The sequence below is a fragment of the Otolemur garnettii genome, unplaced genomic scaffold (genome assembly GCF_000181295.1).
Source record: "Otolemur garnettii isolate 467f Iridium unplaced genomic scaffold, OtoGar3 scaffold00010, whole genome shotgun sequence".
Taxonomy (NCBI): domain Eukaryota; kingdom Metazoa; phylum Chordata; class Mammalia; order Primates; family Galagidae; genus Otolemur; species Otolemur garnettii.
Window position 1 is genome coordinate 28290239 of NW_003852405.1, and position 12818 is coordinate 28303056.

A 12818-nucleotide genomic window follows, 5' to 3' on the forward strand; every position below is an offset into this window, starting at 1 on the left:
TTTTTAAAATGAAAAATAAGTTTTAACGAGGATGTGTAAAAATTGGAACCCTTGTATATTTCTTCTGAGAATTCAACATGGTGTGACCACTGTGAAAACAGTTTGTGGCTCCTCAAAGAAATTAAACATAACATGGCATAAACAGGTTTTCAGACAAAAGTGTCACACAAGTGTTTATGGCAGCACTAGTCCCAATGACCAAAAGGTAGGAAGAACCCAAATGTCTACCTCCTGTGAGTGGAAAAACAAAATGTGGTCTCCATCAGTGGAGTTTTATTCAGTTATAAAAAGGAATGAAATATTGATACACGTTACAACATTGATGAACCCTGAAAACATTATGCTAAATAAAAAAGGCAGACACAGAGACCACACGTTATATTATTCAGAACAGACAAACCCACAGAGACAGAAAGCAGATGAGCAGTTTCCAGACACTGAGGAAGGAGGGAAAGCAGAGGGACTACTTGTTGGGTACAGGGTTTCCTCAGGGGATGAGGAACATGTTCTGAACTGGATAGTGGTAATGGCTGTAGACACTGTGAATGTACTAATTGTCACTTAATTGTACATTTCAAAATTAATGTTAAAATGGCAATGGTTATGCTATGTGAATCAATAATAATAATGCTATTTAACTAATGTTAAAATGACAATGGTTATGCTATGTGAATTTTACTTCCATAAAAATAAAAGTAAACCATTTTGAAAATAGAAAATTCACCTCTCCCCGTAGGTAACTGGTACTGAAAGAGTCCAATGGTTCTGGGTTCATGAAGTATTAAAACCAAGCCCAGCCCAGCACCCCAGATCTGGCTTGGCCACTACAAAGTGACTGAATTTGAACTGACAGAGCTGCCAGGAGTGAGCCCGTATAACCTAGGCAGATGCCCGATAGAGTGTAAGGATGGCTCAGCAAAACATAACACTAAGGGAAGATCTTTTCTCACTCACCGCCATCTGACACCTACAGAAGGAGCTGACCTTTGCCATCAAGCTCCTAGCCCAAATGTTATGCTGGTTTTAGGAATGATCTTCCTTGGCTCATATTTGCTGGAAAGATTCAACTGCCACCACCATCCTGAAGAGCCTTGCCTCTCCCACTAGAAAGATCTATCCATGGCCACGGTTCTGAGCGGTCTGGGAAGTACTGCCCAGAAGCACTGGCCCACTCCAGCCTTTAAAACTCTCTTGTTTTCACCCCAAATCGCACTGAGGATGTGGGCAGCCTGTCCTCCAAAAGATTAGCTCTCAAGACCAGTTTCTGCTCAGCCACCACAGTCCCTCTGCTAAAAGCTACATGTCAAAATTTAAAGGAGCAAGGTTCAGTTTCTCCTTCAAGATACTCAAAAGCACAAGGGCTCCTGGGTTTTTCTGTTTCACCTTCTCTCCAATGAATGAGGTGCCCAACCTTTTGCACTTTGGAAACTTAAAGGTATTGCTGTGTGTAGACTGTGTAGAGTGACACCAGGTGACAGGAAGTCAAAGTCATTCTTTGCTATCAGTTGACCAGCTGATTGAGACTGCCATGTGTACACATTTGTGTCTTTCCTTTTGTAGCTGCGGTTTAGGAGCACTTCACATCTTTTATGAATTGCTTTCTGATATCCACAGTCTCCAAGGTCAAATTGCCCTAACGCTAACCACAGAAACAGAAACTCAGGAGAGGGTGCGATAAGCCCTCAGTGTCCTTTCCAACTAGTCATCAGTTTTATAAAGGTTGATACAAACAATAACATCTACCCAAAAGAGACACAGAAAATACAGCAAAGGATGAAGGAATGGCTCAGTGTGCTACTTGTCCGCACTCATCCACCAGGGAAATCCAACCGAGATTGGGAGCTGTACTCAAGAAGATTCCCACACTAGTCAAATTGCAAATTCCCTTCCCTGGGGCAGTCTGGGCATGTTTTGGTTTGCTTTGCTTTGCTTACTGTTCTTGGTGTGGTGGTAACAGCAATAAAAAGTAAACATAAAGGTAATTTGACAATAATTTTGATACTTTACTCTGGGTCTAGTAATACAACTGAAACATTATTTCCCAAAGCCTGGTTACATAGAGCACATGTGTAAGAATTGCCTGGAATACTTGCTAACAATGCAGCCCCCGAGCTCTCCCCCAGGCCTATCGATCACACCTCCCGGGGATCTGCACCTGTGTTCCCCTTCACAGGTCATCTTGTTACATACTGAAGCTTGCACTAAGGCCAAAGACATAAAAAATATTGTCCAAGACAGTATTTTGTGTGTCCTCCAACCCATCCCCTTGACCCACTGGGGTATTAGTTCCTAGAGAGCAGAGATCATGTTTTTATTATTCGTGCACCACTCGCTCCTTCACCTGTCATTGAATTATTAAGAGATGCTGATTACATAAAGCAGAATGAACATAACAGACACTCAAGAAGTATTTGTGAATGGGTGAACACACACAGGAGCACGTTTCCTTATTGGTAAGAACCTTAGACACATGTTCTCTTCCTCCTCTATTGGAAAACCATCACATTATTAGCCATGTGGGTGACCACTTATTTCATTAGGCATCATTCCAAATCATTAGGCTGAATAAAAATAGTAATTGCTTACAAACACATATCACAAATCTCATTGATGTTTCATTCTAAATGTCTACGTGAAAGCCAGCATTGTTGCCAGTTATGAAACTGTCTCTCTATACACTTTATATGGAGAATGCCAACCAGCGCTGTTCTTTATACCGTGAAAGGCGGATCCATTAACCACTCACCCAGAGATCTTTTACTAACATGTGTGGACCAGAATCAGCCCACACATCTCCAAAATTCCTCCAAGAAGCAGTACCCTCCTCCCCATCCTATTCCTATTGAGAACCACATTCCCTAGGTTAAACTTAATGAGAAAAGTGATTCTCCCACAAATGTTGTTTACCTTATGTAGTATCTGAATTCCTAGAAAGTTTGTGTAAATTGATTCATTTGAGTGGAGCACAGCACTTGAAGGAAATCTGTGGCAAATCCTTCCATAACAAAGAATATTAATATCGATTTAGCATTTAGTGTGTGCCAGGTATTAAGCCAAGTGCTCTGCATTCATTATCTCATTGAATTATCCAAACTTCTCAATGAGGTAAATAATATTATGAAATCCAGTTGATTAAGGGGTAAAGTTAAGCTAAGAAAGGTTGAATAACTGACCCAAAAAAACAGCCTAAAGAAAGAAAGGCCAAGATTTAAAACCAGCTGCATCTGCCCCTGGGCCACGGCTCCTCTCTCTTCTGGGATATTTTTATAACCAATTCCTTTAAGTGAAGTAGATGCCATTAATCATTACCTAAGTTTCACTCAGCAGCCAGATAAATCTTCTAAAATTAAATAGAATAGCGCCAGGCATACGCCATATGCTAAATACATTTAATGTCTTTTTTCTTCTGTTTTTGTAAAACACCAAGTATCCAATCATGGAAAACGTAGGTGTCTGCTAAACACAAAAATGAAGAAAAATATTTATGGCAGAGAAGACCAACTTACAGTAAGTCTCATTCAGCCATCTGGAGGACATATCATTACTGAACTACTTAATCACTGCAATAACTTTCTCACAAATGACTATGACTTTGTCACCACAAATACTTGAGATTTTGCTATGTAAGGGAATGACCCAACCATCACAAATGCCTTTCTGGATGGAATGTATCTCAATGCTCAGTAAAGCCATTTATACATTACTCCTCAGTTGTTTTAAACTCCAAAATCCATTTGCTTCTAAAAATACCTGAAAACTTTGTATTGTCAACTAGCCACCTGCTTCTTAGGTGACTTACCATTTGACCTATTAGGAAAGGTTTGAATTATAAACAGAATTTAAAAAAAAAAAAAAAAACAGTATCTAGACCAGGTGCATTGGCTCATGCCTATAATCCTAGCTCCCTGGGCAGTGAAGACAAGAGGATCACTTGAGCTCAGAAGTTTGAGACCAGCCTGTACAAAACCAAGACTCCCATCTCTACTAAACATAAAAAACTCAGCTGGGATTCCTGGTGCACACCTGCAGTCCCAGCTATTTGGGAGGTGAGGCTGAAGCAGGAGGATCACTGGAACCCAGGAGTTTAAGGTTGAACGTGAGCAATGATGACATCATTGTGCTCTAGCCAAAAAAAAAAAAAAAAAGGTGTCTATTTCTGTGAAGGTAGTTCACAGTAATTAAAGCATTGTTGCAGACAAAATCTTTAGTATGCCACATAATGACAGTCCCTGATGACTGTTCTGGAAAATTTTTATGTTGTGACCACCTCCCCACTGCATTCCAAAAAGACCTCTGAGGTGGCTTCTCTGGCTGTCAGATGATGCAGACGCTGAGTTTTCAGAAAAGCACCAGCCAGCCTTCATTCAGTCACTTTACAAATACTTATTGACATGTACAATATGGCAGGAGCCGTACTCACAGTGGGGAACTAGATGAACATACTTGCTGCTCTGGTCCCCAGAGAATCTGCCCCTGAGTAGGGTAACCAAGGCAAGCAGAGAGACTTTCAGCAAATAACTCCACCCACGCAGTCCAAGGGCCAGTTCTACGCTTTTTGAAGGGTTTCTCCCTCAAGACTTTTGTAGTGAATTCATAAGGCTGATAGGGTCAGAAAAACCTGTCCACCCACCCAAGGTTAACTGAATAGAAGAGGCAGGGCCCTTTCACTGACCCTGAACTCCAAAGTCAGGCAAAATGACCGGCGGATGAGCTGACAGGCCGCACCGATGAATCACTTGGTTTGACTCAGCCTACTGAGTCATTCTCACTGTCATAAGTCACCCCATCATGCTGCATTTCTTAGCTTACCCCAGGTTTATAATAACACTACTGCTCTTCCAACTTAAATTAAGGACAGAGCATTGAGTTAAAGTCTCCTCAGAAAGAAGTTAGTCACCTGGAGAAGCCACTTCAGCTTTTCCAGGCTGTCGATCAGTCCAAGATGTCTGTTCTCCAATGCCGGTTTCCTCCTCCCCCCTCCTATCCCTTAAGCATAAACATGTAAACATTTCTCCCAAGATGCTCTTCAGGCTCCTCCTTTTCTCTGGACAGCCTTTTTTATGCCTGTAGTTTACCCAGCCCGCCTCAGAGACAGCCCTGTCTGTGGTCTCGCTCACTCTTTTTGAGCAATGACCAAGAGGATGGCCGTGGTGGCTACACCAACAGCTTGAGTCAGAGGAGCCTGACACTGAGCAGCTGTCAGCCTCCTGGAGGTGAGGTGGAGACACGTTTTCATGATCACAGATCAAGGGCAGCCAACCACAAACAGTAAGAAACCAGGATGGACTAGTCACACCAGCCACTGGAGGGCTGGCGAGATGGGAATGGTTGGTCAGCCCTGAGGCCAAAGCTGGGGCTGGGGAGGAATTCCAGTGAGTCTAGTTATCCACTTCCTTTTCCATTCCCTTCTTCTCCTCAATAATTCAGTTCTGAAGCCATTAATGGGAGCATAAAAAATATATAGATTTTGCTGAAAATAAGAGGCAGCCATAGGTGACCTTGAGCAAGATCTCAGAGCCCAGCCAAGGTGAGGAGGGAATCCACTGAGGACTGTAGGTCTCAGCGGTTTGCTGCAGTGTCAGCGCCTCAGGAGGACTGGAAAGACTGTCATGTGATGGGGAAATGGAATGAATTCTAGGATTGAGGCAGGAATTTCAGATGTCAAAAAGCAAGGAAGTGCTCACAGAATGATGGGGACCAGTCTAAAAATATAAAAACCAGCTAAAAGAGAAGCATGCTGACCAAAAATAAACAAATTAAAAGGTTGAAGAGGAATGGGCTGTTTCTGTAGTTTCAAAATACCATCCCATGAAAAGCTTAGCAATTGCAAAGGTAAAAAGAATAAGTTTACAGTAGAGAAGGTTTACAGGGACTACCTAAATGAAGCAACCAAAAGGATTAATTAAATGACAAATGGCAATCGTAAGCCAACTAATAGGATGCAATAAGAACACAGCATCACTTCTGCAATCAGTCCTTTTTTGTTGTTGATAAGTAAACTGTGTATCTTACCATATGTAAAATGATGCTTAGATCTGTGTATACACACACATACATATGCATTGTGGAATGGCGAAATCAAGCCATTTAAAGTATGCATTATCTCATACACTCATTTTGTGTGTGTGTTGAGAACACTTAAAATCTACTATATAATGCAGATGTGGGTCATCAAAAAGGTTTTAAGATGCACAAAAATCAAGAAACATAAAATCCATGCAGATGGAAACAAATGAAGCCCTTCCAGCAGCACCAAGAAGCTGGGCAAATTGAAACTTGCACAGGCAAATCAGGAAGGACGCTGCTGACTGCATGTCTTGGAAGTGAAAGAATAGATCAGTCTGTCCCAAAACTTCTGTTGTGACCAATGTGGAGTCATAATCCAGTAAGTCTCTTGAACTTGTTCCTCTTAACTGAAAATGTGTGTATCTTTGACCAAAATCTCTCTGGTCTCCCCACTCATCTCCACTAGCCTCTGGTTACAAAGGTCAACCAGTCTTGAGTCCAATCCTAGGGACCTTAATAACCAAAATCCTCCAGGAAATACCAACCTCTTGGGCAGTTTGATGTTGCAGCTTGGAATCTACCAGGGAGCTCTAGCAAGTTTCCATCCACTTTGAATAATCTACAAAGCAAACCTCAGTTTCTCTGGGGGTTCAGGAGATAATCAACACCATAGACAATTAGAATGAGGTTCAGGCAGTATCCCACACTCCTCATGCACATCACCTCTGTGCCCCTCCTCATGCCAAGGCAGAGATACTATTGCCACCCTCATTCCAGGGAAGAGAAAACCCAGGCAAAGAACAAGTCGCCTGTCTAAAGTCACTCACCTAATGAGCTGAAGAGCTGATACGCTCAGTCTAACTACAGAGTTCCTGCTCTTTCCTTCCTCTAAAAAGGAAGGAAAGATGAGGAAAGTGTGTTTAATTTCAGAAATGAATGGCGACAATACTGAAAAAATGCTTATATGACGATCTTGATGTTCTGAGTAGAAAGAAATGGCATCTCAGCTAAAGGCCACAGATGAGGCTGGGGGTTAAGGAAAGAGGGAGTTGTTTACAAAAAGCCTTAAAAGGCTGGAAAGGGGACCCTGCTGTGGGTGAGTAAAAGAATTAACTGCTAAGCATCGTCAGAAGCCCATGTTGAGTTTGGAACGCCTGCGCTAGTAACGACACCCTCAGCGAGGTCATTGAGCACTTCTCAGAAACCCAGAAGCAGAAATCAAGGAAACAGATCATTGATCTATGGCTGGGGGCCTGGAAAGGGGATGAGGCGGACAGTAAATGTGTTAAGGGAATTGAGGATGTTGTTTGAGAATTGTTGAAATAATTGATCATTGGGTCCAGGCCAAATTGGAAAGGAAGCCAAGCTAATGAACGTCTGTTGAGTCAAATGATAAGAAGGAAAGTCACTTTCTTTCAGGGGTATAAAAAGTTTTGAAACTTCTCTTAACCAATGTATTTTACATCTTGAATTGTATAAACAAAGAACAAGTTACCTTACATTTTATTCTTTAGTTGAAAACCATGTCTGTTAAACATTGTATCGGATAAAGAATCAGGAGACTTAGAACCGGCCCCTACTCTGTACCAGTGAACTGTGATGGACTACACCACTCAGCCACTGTGTGCCTCCATCTGTGCTTCTATAAAAAAAAAAAATAAGAAGGATGGATTTAATGGCCTAATGCTTCATTTCTTCATTTCATTCCATGATGAAAAATAAATTGCAGGAGTCTCCGAGCCAGTTTTCTAACTTTAACACACTGACGTTTTCTTTCCTGAATGTGTGCTAAATAAAATGTTTTGTAAACCAAACAGCTGTACATCCTTCAGTATCAGCTTCATAGTTTCAGTAAGCACACAGTGAAATGATGTATAAAATACAATAGGAGCCATTAGCTATTCAACACCTCCAGCGTCAGGATCTCAGCAGTCTTAAACAGGGTGATGATCCACATGGTAACGTTTAAGACAATCCCTCGTCTCAAAGGAGGCAAAGTAAATTAGCACCGTGTCCAAAGAGTCTGCATGTTTCAATCATTTAATTTCAATTATTTTTCTTTCTTTTAGTATCCTCTTTGCTCTTTCATGTCACATGGTTCTTATCACGTAGAACTACAGGCACTTGCTAATCAATATTTGCTAAATGTTTTCTAAATTCAGAATTATTTTAAGCTTGGAATTAATTTATCCTTTGTATCTAGTGTTCATAGAATCTAGAGCTTCCTAGAGAAACACATTCCTAGATGTGTGCATAGTGCCTGGGGTTTTTTTGTTTGTTCATTTGTTTGTTTTCATAGTGCCTTTTTTATTTGTTTGTTTGTAGAGACAGAGTCTCACTTTATCGCTCTCAGTAGAGTACCGGCATCACAGCTCGCAGCAACCTCCAACTCCTAGGCTTAGGTGATTCTCCCGCCTCAGCCTCCCAAGTAGCTGGGACTACAGGTATCCAGCTATTTTTTTGTTACAGTTTGGCCGGGGCCCAATTTGAACCCACCACTCTTGGTATATGGGGCCAACATCCTACTCACTGAGCCACAGGCAATACCCATAGTGCCTGTTTTTCTGTGGTTGTTTGTTTTTGTTTTTGAGAGATAGGGTCTTGCTCTGTTACCTTGGGTAGAGTGCAAAGGTATCATCATAGCTCACTGCGACCTCAAACTCCTGGGCTCAAGCAATTCTCCTGCCTCAGCCTCCTGAGTAAATGGGACTCTAGGCATGCGCCACCATGCTCAGCTAATGTCTTTCTATTTTTTCATAGAAATAGGATTTCTCACTCTTTCTGAGGCTGGTTTCAAACTTCTGGTCTCAAGGAGTGCTCCTGCCTTGGCCTCCTAAAAGGTTTACATGCCAGCCATTCTTGATGGAGCCTTTGCTTTGGTTTGAGGCAGATCAGACTCCAAATCTTAATTTAGTTTCTTACTAGCCTTGGGGAGATTTCCCCTACATTTCAGAGCTTCAGTTTTCTTATTCATTTGAAGAGGGAAGATTTTGCCTCTTTATAATGTTGCTATGGAATTAAAATAGGTAATGTCTACCTAAAACCAAAAAATAAACATTTGCTCCCTCCTCAATCCCTCATGAAGGAGATAATAGAATATTATCTCTATAAGCATGAAGATTGACACACAAGAAGCTGGAAGATCTGTCAAGGAGTGTCCTAGGAACACAGCCAGCAAAGCATCAACACAGGCAGAGCTGCCTTTGATGCTGGGCTCTCCACTCTCAGCGCGTGGAATAGAACTGGTCCATGGCCTGTTAGGAACCAGGCCACTCAGCAGGAGAGGAGTGTTGGGTGAGTGAGCAAAGCTTCCTCTGTATTTACAGCCACTCCCCATCACTCACATCATCACCTGAGCTCAGTCTCCTGTCACATCAGCAGGGGGTATTAGATTCTCATAGGACTACAAACCCTACTGTAAACTGAAAGTGCAGGGGATCTAAGTCGTCCAGTCCTTAGGACAATCTAATGCTCCCCTACCCTACCCAGCCTGCACCTCTCAATGGAAAAATCATCTTCTATGTACCTGGTCTCTGGTGCCAGAAAGGCTGGGGATCACTGCTGTGGACTGACATTGGAAGTACATTGCAATTACACAATGAATTAAAATGTCAGGAAGTGAAACAGACTTTATAATGAGGAAAGAAAGCATCTCTATGAGGAAGAGATTATAAATTGATTTATTTAACCAACAAGCGTTTGTGCAGTTCTTCCTATGAATCAGACTATACTCAGTTAGTATGGAACATACATAGTGTAAGACAGTTTTATTCTCAAAAAGATCAGGAAGATTGGCTCGGCGCCATGCACAGTGGTTACGGCACTGGCCGCATACACTGAGGCTGGCAGGTTAGAACCGAGGCTGGGCCTGTTAAAGAACAATGACAATGCAACAAAAAACAGCCAGGCATTGTGGTAGGCGCCTGAAGTCCCAGCTACTTGGGAGGCTGAGGCAAGAGAATCTCTTAAGCCCAAGGGATAAAAATAACTCATGCATGATTAAAAACTTTTTTGTTGAATCCAAATAATTATTTTATTAATTGAAAAGCAATTTACCTTTCTACTCTGTTACAAAAAAATTTAGGGGTCTAAAATAGAAACCCCAGTTTTAAAACAAAATACATATATAATCAGTTATATATATATATATATATATAAAACTATTAAATAGTAATATATGTATATATTACCCTGACTAATTATTTTTCAAGTTAGTACTGCCTCCAAAAGAACAAAATAACTATAACTATTTGACTCTAATTTTTGATTTTTAACATGAAAAATATGTAATGGTCTTATGAAATACTATCTCCAAGAACATAGAAAATTATGACAACCACAGAAACAAATATCAACAATGTCAAAAACACACTGGCAAACTCATAAAGAAATCGTGAAATTCATTTTCTTTTCAGAAGGTTTTTTTCCCCCAAAACACACTGACTAGGTTCCATAATCACTCACCGACATCACTTAGCCAACTTGTTATTACGTAGTTTCGACTTCAATGTCAGAATCTGGTGCCAGTGAATATCCAGATTACTCTTTGGAAGGGACATGAAAAACAACTATTTGTCCAGAGATGTCTTCATCGTTTTGACTAATATTTTGCCATACTTTACAAACTTCCAAATTTTTCAGGCTTCACATAATTGAAATTTAAAATCAGAGTCCAGGGCAAAAATCAGTTCTCCTTGAACCCAACTGACTCTGAAGATGCTTTGAACAAAAACTTTAATGGGTCATTCAAAAAGCTATTACAATTACGATTAAATAATAATGTATCTAGGAGTGAGATTTCTGGACCAGACAGTAACTCCATGTTTAAAATCCTGAGGATATGCCGAGCTATCCATTAAAGTGGCTCTTCTTTGAAGAGTGGAATCCCTCTACGGTCATACCACCCTGAATGTGCCTCATCTCATCTGAACAATAGAATCTTAGCAATATTATTAGCACATCAAACTCAAAAACACTCCCACCAGCAAGGTAGCAGAGTTCTAATTTTTCCCATTTCTCCACATCATTTCCAATACATTACTGTCTATCTTTTCTGTAATTTATAGCCTTTATGATGCGTGTGAAGGAGAACCTCATTGTGTTTAAATTTGCACTTTCCTAATAATGACTAATGATGTTAAGCATCTTTTTATGAGCTTATTAGCCATTGATACATCTTCTTCAGAGAAATGTCTTCTACTCTTTTACCCACTTTTAAATTGAATTATTTATTATATTCTGTATACAAGTATATTAACTATATGCATAATTTATAAATACAGAGGGTGCCAAAAACATGTATACACATTTTAAGAAGGAGAAACTGTATTAAAATTGCAATACTCAAGTCATGTTAGACTTCTGCAATTACAAGAGATACAAGATATATAAAACAACAACGGTTATCACTATATATTGAATATTACAATTTTAATATAGTTCTTTTTCTTTCTTAAAATGTGTATACATACTTTTTTGTTGTTGTTGTTGCAGCTTGGCTGAGGCCGGGATTGAACCCACTAACCTCGGTATATGGGGTGGGCACCCTACTCACTGAGCCACAGGCACCACCCCATTTAAAATATATACATGTATTTTTAGTACCCTCTGTATTTTTTCCAAATCTGTGAGTTACATCTTTACTTTGTTTTATTTTTTTTTTTTACTTGCAAGAAATTTGTTCATTTAATCTATTTCTAATTTATTGGCATGCAGTTATTCACAACATCTGTAGGACCTGTAATAATTTCCTTTCTTTCATGTTTGGTACTAATAATTTGTGTCTTACTAGGAAAAGCTTTAGTTTCATTGATTTTTTTGGTTGGTTTTCTGTGGCAATTTCACTAATTTCAGCTTTCATATTTATTATTTTCCTCCTGCTGCTTTTCTAAATGCAATTTGCTATTCATTTTCTAGTTTCTAATAGAGAAGATTAGATCATTGATTTGAGGTCAGTTTTACATCTCTTAGGTCTTAAGTTTTAGGTCACAAGTGGAAATTTTATATATTTAATTAACATATTCACTACAACCCATAGTTATCATTTTGAGAGGAGACAATTTAAAATCTGCTTGTCTGGAGGCACCCATAGCTCAGTTGGCAAGGTGCCAGCCACATACACTTAGGGGGCGGGTTCAAACCCAGCCTGGTCCTGCTAAGCAAGAATGACAACAGCAACCAAAAAATAGCCAGGTGGTGTGGCAGTCCCCTGCAGTCCCAGCAACACAGGAGGCTGAGGCAAGAGAATCACTTAAGCCCAAGAGTTTGAGGTTGCTGTGAGCTGTGACACCATAGCACTCTACCAAGAGCAGCAGCTTGAGGATCTGCCTCCAAAAAAAAATCTACTTGTCTATTAAATTAAAAGTAAACATTTTTTTTTTTTTGAGACAGACTCTCACTCTGTCACCCGGGCTAGAATGCAGTGATATCATCATAGCTCACTGCAAATTCCAACCTCTGGCCAGAAGTGATGTTCCTGTCTCATCCCCCACCCCACCTCAAGCAGCTGTGCAGCTGTGACTACAGGCACACGACCATGCCAAACTAATTTTTTTTTGAAAGCCACCACACCTGGCCAAACAATGCAATATTGTTAATTATAGTCACCAAATTGTACATTAGATCCCCAGAACTTATTCATGTTACACCTGAAAATCTGCCCCTTGTAACCAACATCTCACTTCCTCCCACAGCAAAGACCCTGACAACCACCATTCTACTCTGCTTCTGTGAGTTTGATGTTTTTAGAAGTGATGTTTTTAGGAGGTGAATCTCACATATGTGAGATTGTACAGTCTTTGTTTTGGGGGGTC